The following is an 11,217-nucleotide window of genomic DNA, read 5'->3' on the forward strand; positions in this document are numbered from 1 at the left end:
GCTATAAATTATAATGTGGTTAATGAATCCTCAAGCCAGGCGATTCTGACCATCTTCCTGGCTCCACATCTCACCACCCACTGCTCCTTACAGGTCATCCCAGCAGCATTGAAGGATAGGTCAAGTGCAGAGGACGAATTTGGTTGTATAAAGACAAAGCACCTTCACCTTTTAGATTTGATGTTCCTCCCGTTTCTTTCAAGCACTTCCACTGAGTGGGGAGGGGGGATTCCACCACAGACCTCCCAAAAATGCAAATGAACAGTATTGATAAGAATAAAGTTTTTCAGAAATGTAGCCTACATTAAAATCACGAAACAGTTATTCTACGATAAATACTCATTCAAACAAAACATTTGTAACTCACACTCAACTTCATACAATTCTATGTACTGGTCATGTAGGCAATCCTTGGGGGACCCATGCAGTGCCTCTGGACTGCACTTTGTGAACCACTGTTCTACACGTTCTATAGACATTTTAATCACTTGATGTATCAAATACAGATAATTAGAATTAGTTTTATTTGATCTCAGATGATGTCCTTTTATAGAGGAAAAAGGAAAAGTGGTGGACTTTAAACTGGTTACACACACCTAAATGTTGATCCATTATGTGATTCTGATACATCACAGTTCTGTTGAATGGACTATATTGCCAGAGATTCTAAAAAGAAAGGGCCTATAGTTTTATGAAGTTCAATGTGCCCAGTCGAGTTCACATTTCAACAGATAACCTGTTAGCCTACAGCACTTTAAAGCTAAATGACACTTGAAATGTATTTGAAAGCTGGCCAAAGCTTGACACTTTGCACTTTTTAGTTGCTAAAGTTTTTATTTTTGCATAATTGCATAAAGTAATATCAAACTACATTTAATTTGTTGTGTTTCTTTTCTTTAAAATTGTATATCTCTATCACATAGGCAAAAGTAAACTACATTTATATACTGTGAATCATTTTTAAAATCGAGAATCGGTTTTTGAATCGAAAATCGATTTTGAATCGCGAAATTTTCTGAATCGTGCACCCCTATTGATTATTGTAATTGGAGCATGTTGATGATATCAAAACACAGTGATTCAGCTGTACTCAATACATTGATAGCAGCACATCATCTAAGATTCAAAGTCTTTGTGTAAAAAGTACTCCCCATTAAAAATTCTAATTCATACACTAAATGTACAAAAGTACTGTAGCAATTTATCAACTCAATCACTCAAAACATTAGACATAAAATCAAGCACTGATGTCCTAGTTACATCCTAGTCATGCAGTTTGCATTCAGAAAAAAAACAAATAGGTCCATAAAGACATGGTTGGTTAAGTTTGCTGTGGGAGTAAAGCTTGCTGTGGAACTTGTCTTTTTTTGAGACTTTGGTCATTATGTTTTCTGTCCGTAATATACAAAGTGCCAAAAGATTTCCAATGATGTATTGGGCTGAGCGGGTGCCTTTGGAGGCTTAATGCTGGAGGATTTGGCATTACCTTATCAACTATAGATAACTTAACCGTGAATTATGTTGACATGTTTTACTGTTCTGAAACAGACTGGGAAGAACACAGCAGACAGCTTCAGAGAAAGCTTTTTGGAGTGGGAGGCTGTGAGGAGCATTTTGTCTGTCCTGCATGCACCCAGACATGCTTGCTGTTTCTGTGGACGGAAATCCCAGCACTACCGCTTTAAGAATGCAGCAAGGTACTTACAACATGTGTGTCATTTGCAGTGTTGTTAAAGTAACCTTTGCTTCGTCATATTGTATTACAATGTGTACCTTTTTTTAATTTAGATCTGAAGAACAAGCCTTATTTGATGGCATCTTCATTGCAAACGATGATGAAGTAGAGAGATTTGTGGATTACATTCATTCTACCACTAAACATGTAAAGTTGTTGTATAATATTTCTAAAACCAACACCAACAACATCTTGCAGTTGACATTGTTTGTCCTGACTATTTATATCAACCTTTTTCCATGTTGTAGGTTTCTGGAAGAGGCGTCTGTGAAGGGGAGTGGTCACCTGTCAGGGAAACGTCTCAGAGATCCTCAAGTAAAATTGATGAGGAGGGAGTTGAGGGATTTTTTCTCGGCGCTCTTAATATGTTCAGGGGAGAAATGCTTATCCCCTCTATCTGCACAACAAGCTGGCAAATACACCAATAAGCTTTTTTGCCATGGATGTAACCTGCAAGTACTGTACTGGCCCTACCTCAACAAAGTGACAAAAAGCTGCCCGGAGCTCCAGCACCTTCTGAGCATGAAACCATTCCTCTCAGTGTTTCATGCCAAAGCCAATGATTTTAAATGCGAGGTAAGAAAACATTACCATGTCATTGACTGTCACTTAACACCTGCAAAGGTATGTTGGCAGCTTTTAAGTATTTTCTTCAATAGGTTAGGTCACAGCTGCAGTCGTAAAACTGGTGCTCATACTAGGATGTTGGACAGCAGTGTTGAGATAACCAACTACTGTCCTCCTGACACTGTTGGTATGTTCTTTATTCTGTCTCTATTAGTTCATTATGTTTATAGATTCTAAATAATTAGCATGTAAATTACATCTTTTTGGGACAGAATAACCCATGTTGATAATCCATGTTGAATAATCCAGAATAATCCATGTTGCACACTTTGATAGGGTAGAACTTTTTTGAAAAAATATGGTGTACTACTTTAACAGAGATTTCCTTGAAGAGCTAAACCACTCACAGGGTGATTACTTGGATGACCAGGAAACGGCACCAGCACCACCACGATCTTCCTCAGACTGGTCTACTCGAAAAAGTCTTCTCTCAGAGAGGTGGGAGAAAGAGAGAACCTGTCCGGTGAATATCATGGTGGCACAACAAAATGAGACAACTCAGATCTGCTAACATTGTGGCAGCAGTCCAGCTGCTGTCCGTTGTCGTGACTGCCGACCACAACCATTCTTCTGTACTAATTGTGATGTCAGTATATAACAAAACCAGGTGTTCCACTATAGGGATGCAACAATAGCTGGATTCTTTCAGCCATTGCCTTCGACAACCTGTGTCGTGGAGAAGGCTCTTTCCCAGAGTGGTAAGCTGTCTTTCTTTTTTTATAGTCCCATTTAGGGCTGCACAATTGTTGCAATTGTAATTGCAATATGATCCAACGTAACTGCCTACTGGTAAAATCTGTGTATAATCATGCATAGGTACATTTGTGACATTTGACTTATATTGATTTATATTCACGTCATCCTCCTTAACTGGGCAACTTCTGGTTCGTAGGTGTGCGTAGTGCGTGAATGATCCCATTTAGGGCTGCTCTGAGCTCCAGGACCTTCTAAACATGAAACCATTCCTCTCAGTGTTTCATGCCAAACGCAATGATTTTAAATGCGAGTGAAGAAAACATTACCATGTCATTGACTGTCACTAAACACCTGCAAAGATATGTTGGCAGTATTTTTTTCAATAGGTTAAATGGAGTTGATCTTACCAGCTAGGGGCCGGATTGACACTTGGGGAGGAGGTTGAGCAGTGTAACGCCTTCCTCTCTAGGATTGCTGTGACCACGAAGCACATGTCCAAACCAGGTAGGGTAACCACACACTGCACTACATAGATTGAAATTGTTTAAAGAAAATTGTAGCCAGTAAGGGACATATGTGGTACAACACAGATTAGTGGGGTTTTTTTTGTGTCTTTTTTGCAGGATGTACATACATGCTTACACTAATGGCCATGCGCTGGAATCAGCAAAAGTTTACAGTAATAACTTGGCTACCTCACTTGCCTGCAGATATCAGAAGGTAGAGATGAGTATTGTTATTTTTTATATTGTAAATACCTTCTATTGTATATTTTTGTAGGTATAACATTTGTCTTCTTTCGTTTCCTTTTTTCGTTATCTGAAGGCCACAAAATGTCTGGAAAGCCAACTTCAGGACCTGGAAAGCATGAGAATCCAGCTGGCAGTGAAACAGGTTGAAATTGAGGGCTGGGTCACTGATATTAAGGAGTGGGCAGAAGGTGAGAGAGTTATACTATTACTTCGATGTCTCAGTTCTGCAGAATAATGAGAGACATGCTTCTGCAAGTAATTACTGTTTTAAAATGAAATCACACATACACTGTTTTCTTGGTCATGTACTTATGCAATTAAAATGCCAAATTTTAGTATGTAGTGCATGCACACTGGAAATCATGTCAAAACAAAGTGCCCTGAAAGTACCTGAATGGTGCACAGTCCAAAAGTTGGATCATTGGACATTTATTGCAGTTAGCAGATCCCATCTTGGCTATGTTGTCATTTTCTTTGGTACCCTGTTAGATACTTCCTATACACGCTTATAAATATGTAATTATTATGGAGACTCACCTGTCCTTCCTCCAGGATTTTTTATAAAGAAAAATAAAAAAGAAGAAAAGATGACTTACCTGTGGCGTTCTGTGTTGCATTGAGACTTCAAATTCAGTTACTGCCATGAAAATGTAAGTGAAATGTTTTAACTTCTTTTCTTCTCAGCAACAACATCCCAAAAGAATGCCGATCTTAACGCAATAACCAGTAGAATGGAGGTGCTGGTGGCCAGCATTAAAAGAAGGTCGCAGAGCCTTTTCAAAGACACCAATGGCAGCAAAGGTCGGGCCCGGATTCGGTGCAAAATAAGAGAGGAGACGGCCATTCTTAGCTCTGTCGTTGAAAAATACAACAGTATGGTTCCAGATACAGAAATAATCGTCTTTGACATCATTCTCTCTGACGAGACAGTTTGGCCATGGCAACTTTCACATGGTGGTATGTACATAAATATGTTGACAATTTTTTATTGATTTACATAGTAGCACAAAACCAATTAAGCCTTATTTAATAAATTCTTTGAAAAATAATCATATTGACGTATTTTCCACAACTGTATTCCAGACGCTGTAGATTTGAAAACCAAGAGGAAGGTGTTTAATTTTGTGATGGCAATAAGAAAACTTGGAGAGAAGATTGTTCTTTTTTGAGATGGCAAAGCATTGAAAATCTCTGTCCACTCGTGCAGACACATTCAAGGAGATGTCATCCCATATTATACTATTTAATTCATTGTTGAGAGCGTTCAGCGCGCCTCCCTCCTCTCTTTCTCTCTCACTCTAGAGTCACATTAGTTACAAAAGTGAGCGACACTGAGCAACACACTTTCGCTTTATGGGCGTTCCTGGGCGCAGGGGTGGGAAGAGTACTGAAAAATCGTACTCAAGTAAAAGTACAATTACTAACCAAAAAAATGTAATGTGTGTAGAATTTTACCTGTCCTAAATAACACTGAAAGTAGGAGTAAAAAGTAAAAAAGTTAGATTACCGTGCACTTCTGGATCACAGGCTGTAATATCCATGTTCGTTATGGTTCATGAAGCAGTCATTGTGAAAATGCCGTGAACATATAAACAACTTCTGATAGGATTCTGCCGGAACCGTATTAAACGTGATATCCTTTGTGGAAGGCTATAAAGTGTTATTTTGCCCTCGCATCTAAAGAGACAGCATCTACTCGACATATTTAATAACTTAAACGATGAAACAGGAGTTTACAACCACACTCAAAACAGGCACTCTCGAATGAGCTCACGTTGTCGAGAGATTGTTTATGGAGTGAATACAGTATCAAAACCTCCCACATATGCACACAATAAATCCAAACACGCGCACAGTAATTCACAAATACACACAATTATTTCAGAGGCGCGCACAGTAATTCACAAATACAAAAGATGCAAAAGATTCACATGCTGTATTATTGCCACCTAGAGGAGCAGTAGATGATAACCTAAGGTGATAACATGTTATAATCTATTTGTTAACCCAGTAGTTTTTAGATACATAATTATATAATCAAGACTTTTATATGTTGTTTTCCCAATAAATGTTCTATTGTCATATTTCGCAGCCAAACGAAGCAGTTCTGTGCCCTAGTGATGACCCAATGTGCAATACAGTGTCTTCCTCAAGAGGGCGCAAACCACCCGCCTTTTGGTTAAGCCTGTTGGGCTGCATTAGTTTGTCTTTGACCATATTTTCTTTAAGTTTCTGCATTGTACATTGAATGCTGGTAATGGATGAAAAGGACCAAAATGCAAGTGGAGAAACAAGAAGCCCATGTATTAATGGAATGTGTCATCCATCTAATTGGACTTTACAAGCAGATATATTCAGATGAACTGAGGGGGGCAGTAATACGTCTAGTTGTGCCTAAGCTGCTGTAAATCATAGAAGAAGAAAATTTTCCGTTGGGGCTTCCGCGCTGTGCTTCAGCAACGCACGTGTTTGGTTTTACGAAAGTGTGGCCTCGGCACGACATGTTTTCTCTGAGGTTTGTAATGTCTACACCACATGTTACAAAAAAATAAGTAATGATTCATCAGCATCAGTTTTAGTTAGCTGAGAAAAGAGTGATTTGGTCAAAGTAGAGGCAATGTTTATCGTCGCAGTTAAAGCAACACCAAAGAGGTTTTTTACCTTAAAATAACATTTTTACCTTAAAATAACATTTTTACCTTAAAATAACGGCACCTTCACATTCGCTTTGTAGCCCTCTATATGTATTGTATATTACCAAATGATTGTTATCTATTCAGAGCAAACATTGTCACAAATGTAAATTAAATGTAGTTATTTTGCAACATGTGGATATTGTATACATTCTACATCTTTAGTTATTTCACAGGAAATGGAGTATTTGTTAACAATTCTTAAATCATTTTACACATTGTTCATTATCTTCAACAGGGAATTGCAGCACAAGTTGAGTCGGCTGCCTTGAATCTAGTGCAGCTGATCTCTAGAAACATGAGCTCCCAAAATGCAACAGTTAATTCAACAGGTTTATTCAATCCCCAAGTGACTCCACCTGTCCTCAGCCATACACCAACCCCTTCATCTTCGAATCCCAACCAAACAAAAGTAAAACGAGTGCGGGATCAGCTCACAAAGTTACACTGTACTTTCATACATTGTTTTAAATTGTTCTAAGTTCACATACACAATCTAGATCTAAGGGGCTGTTTATACCTGGTATTAACTCCTGAATAGGGAATAAATCTCAAATGTTCAGCAATAAAGGGTCCCTAAAACTAGGATTAAAGACTCCATGAAGTAAATGTACGTTTTAACACAATATAACATTAACAAATATTAGAGGGCATGAGCAACTGAGCTTATCAATAATAAGAGAATTCAGGAAAATGGTGAGATGTGACAGGAGTTTACTTTAGTATTTTAAGTTTTATGTTCTTAAATGTATTCAATTAGAGACACTTAAGTGTCGACTTACAAGAGAGCATTTAATGTTGAGTGTTGAGAGGCTCTCATAAAAAAAAAAAAACGAAATAAAACCTGTTTCAGATGCACAGATACACAATATATAATCTCTGAAGTGTAGTCCTTGAAAATATTTGTCCAACTTGGATAAAAAAGTCATACTTTGTTCTCTGATTTTTGCGCTGCAGGTTGAGAAATTGCCAGCTCTAACCTATTTAACAAAACAAGACATTTATTATTATGAATCTACATATCAGATGTAACTGTACAGAGACAGTACTTTAATGAATTTAAAAAAAGTACAATGCCAGCTAATTGTATACATTTTTTTAAAAACTCTGTCTATAGAATTGCATTGTTGCCCTGACAATGGTTTCAATCTTGTCTAAAGAGGAAAAGCACACAATAAGTAACCATATTAATCTATAATGTATATTTCTTTTTTGCCCTCTAAACAGTTCCCTGGACTGTTCCAAAAAAAGACAAAAATCCTTTGCTGGCAGTGCAAAATCCCCAACAACTACATTTTATATATATGTTCTTCCTGAGCCAAGCACCTTAACTCCCAAAGGATCAGAGGAGCTGAAACTGGCTCAGGCTGGTCTTGGCAAACGCCAGATTTTATTACAAAATGAAGGTGATCATCAAGAGGTAAGTCATTCTTATCTGTAAATATTGTTTTTTGTTTTACATGTTATACTTACTGCATATTATTTGGCATTTTTACACATGGTCACTTAAAGCAACACCAAAGAGGTTTTTTTACCTTAAAATATCGTTTCCAAAAAAGTTTTAGTCGTTCATCAACTTGAAACAGGGTGAATGGCACTTTTTACATTTTACTTCTATCGGCTAAAACTGCACTAAAGAAGTTTCCAACCGTCGAGTCGCGGTCCTGTAGTTCGAGTCAAAACTACAAAAACATGCTTTACGGCAGACCTACAATCCAATCAGAGCCAGCTATGCTGCAGTATTTACGACAGTGGTAATGGACAATTACGCTGACTAACCTGTAGGGGGAGCAAAGAGCAAAAACTCTTTACTGTTGCTTTAATGTGTTTTCTCTGGTTGAATAGCTATCCGATCGTAAAAATAGAAGTTTAAAATGCAACCTTACATTGTCTTGTCTACATCTAACATCTGTGCAAGTAATGAACACAGTGCAGTAAAGTATTCAGCAATCATGACATTAATTCATGCTTTTACCATGTTGGGGTTATTTTCTTTCATGGATTAGGGACCCCCTAAATAACTTGCCACCCCATTTATAAAAGTTTAAGTGTTTGCAACTCCTCAGGTTAACATGGGATTGTCGTTTTTTGGAGAAAACACTGTTTTTGAATCATTATGTGATGCAACAGACATCAGTGGTTATATATGAATACATATTAATTGTTTGGTCGAAATTATTGCTAGGGACAATTCAGTCTTCCCTGAATATTGGTAGGGACATGTCCCTGGCGTCCCACCCTAAATCTACGCCCATGTCACTGGGTGTTGTAAAAACAAAAAAGAACTGCTAAAACTAAGTCCAAACATGTTTAATGCATTAATAAATTCATTACAAAAAGATAATTTTCTTCTTATATACATGTTTTTTAACTTTTGTCACGATACGTTTTGACAGAACCCAAGTGCAGATACGGGTGTACAAAAATAAGGAATTTATTTTGACAAAAACAACAAAATAAACAACCCACGAGGGAGCAAAAATAACATACACAGGGAAACGACTAAACTAACAAAGTACTCACACGGGTATAATGACGCATGGAACAAGGCGTGGAACAATACATGAAACAACAATGAACAGGCACAGACTAACAAACACAAGGACCTTAAATAGGGAAGAACTAATGAAGACAACAGGTGACATGAATTAAACAATGAGGTGACAAGGGACCGAGGTAAAAGTGACAAGACACCGGGAACACGTGGTCTAGTAAAACCAATACTCAGACCACGTGATCCCACACACAAGACTAGATTAAACACAAGATAAGCTGGCAGAAATATGACAACTTTACCATACTCTTAACATATATTTGCCTTACTGTACTTACTTAAATTTACTTTTTCTTACTTTGTTGTAAAAGCCTTATGCTACTTTAACACAGACTTGAGTAAAGAAATCACATTCTTATGCTGTAATGTCTCCATGCACTCTGAAGATATAATTTGGCCAGTACTTGTAAGTTGGCCTTTGTTTTTGTGGTGTAGATGTGCATGTGAACGAATGTGTTCGAACAGCCACACGAGTCCGACTATTTATCTAATCTGAGGTACTGAGCACAATGTTTTATGTAATTTCTGACTTCTAGTGAGTTTGAGTTTATTTATTTAAGAAATCGGACAATGCACATTCATAGCCACGCAGCACATTGATCATGAAAATATGCCAAATTTGGCCATACCGGCTAGTTTTCATTTGTAGCACAGGCAGGCAGATGTTAAATAACACAATTACAATTAAAAAGCTAAATTCTAATAAAAATAACCATATCATACATTTTCCAAACAGCATAATCATAACCAACAAAACACACACTTCACCAAGTCATGAGTACACTTTTGTTTAACTAATAGCCACTGTTTTACAGATTTAGAAAAAGAAATAAAAGGAACAATATCTCTTATCTCAATAGGTACAGGATTACAAACATGTAGCTATACTGCCCTACAAAGCGAAAGCACAGTAACTACGCATTTGGTCAAAATTGAGTTAAGGGTTAAAATGGGCTTTGTGAGATCTGTTGTGTCTTGTGACAAAGTCTCCTGGTTAAATTTTGTCCCATTTCAGAGAAATGTGTGTGCCAAAATTGCAGTAACATGTTTGACTGGCTGGTGTAAAAAACTTTAAAGCCATTTTTCTCAGTTTCAGTGTTTGCGTAGATACTGCACTTAGCCTTTGGAGGGCAGTATAGCTCTATAGGAAAAAGCTGATTGGCCAAAATAACTCCTCCTAAATGGTACTGGACAATCCCCTCTAACAGTGAGTGCGTTTACATGCACAGTCTTACGCCGATTATGCTTAATAAACTGATAACGTGTGGGGTCATGTAAACGCGTAAAACGGTTATTCTTTATCGGGGAAAGCCCATAAACGGCGTAAGCAAAAAAAGATCGGCACAGGTAGTTTTTTGCTCATTACGCCGATTTAGTCTAAGAAGACTCAAAAAGATATATCTTACCAAAGTTGTTTATGTTCCTAAGTGTGTTCCCCGAAGTGTCTCTTAGGAAGCTTCTTAACATGCTGCCTCTAAGTTCGACGTAACAAAGGCGCTGTCCCAAATGAAGGTGCTGAATTATTTGCGATCGATCGCTCAGGGATAAATTTTCCACTTCACGCGAAAGTGCATTACGGCGTTAAGAAAGACAACACGCTCTATACAAATGCAACATTACTCAAATTATTCCAGAAACATTTATTTGAACATAGTTTAAGTTATCCGTAAAATACAGACTATTAATTAAATTATCAAATTGTCAGTAATACGGGTAGATGAACCTCGCTAATCATCCACCCTCCTTATCTCGTTGTGCCACTTGTGCCGCTTCTTGACATGGGTTTAACGACTTAAAAAATTATATAATACACTTTTATACTAATGGTAAGGTACTTAACAATCAGAATTACTTGGCAAGCAGCTGTAGTACTTCTGTTTAATGCTGTATTGTTTGCCATTAATGTTTTCAATAAAAAACAACCTATCTACAATAAACAGAGAGAGTTAGATAGAGAATATGGTCTGAGAAGATCTAGCAGCTCCATAATGAGTTGTCTTGGGTGGCGATTTTTTTATTTAGCCACGTCAGGCAAATTGTCAAAAAGTTTTAAGTGTTACAGAATAAAAGAAATGGCATGGACTAAACGGTTACGGGGTTACCGGTGTTTATCATCACATTATACGTTTATTCTTTATATACATTGAAAGTTTTAATGGC

The 11,217-nt window shown here is 37.4% G+C and overlaps 1 long non-coding RNA gene across 1 annotated transcript; it reads left to right on the forward strand.

Annotated features, from left to right (window-relative positions):
* Positions 1 to 2,981: 2,981 nt before the first annotated feature.
* Positions 2,982 to 4,469, forward strand: LOC141349764 (uncharacterized). Its single transcript, XR_012357789.1, has 4 exons — positions 2,982 to 3,060; positions 3,445 to 3,562; positions 3,682 to 3,778; positions 3,884 to 4,469. It is a non-coding gene; the product is annotated as an uncharacterized lncRNA (long non-coding RNA).
* The last annotated feature ends 6,748 nt before the right edge of the window (positions 4,470 to 11,217 follow it).

The sequence above is a fragment of the Misgurnus anguillicaudatus genome, chromosome 15 (genome assembly GCF_027580225.2).
Source record: "Misgurnus anguillicaudatus chromosome 15, ASM2758022v2, whole genome shotgun sequence".
Lineage (NCBI taxonomy): Eukaryota > Metazoa > Chordata > Actinopteri > Cypriniformes > Cobitidae > Misgurnus > Misgurnus anguillicaudatus.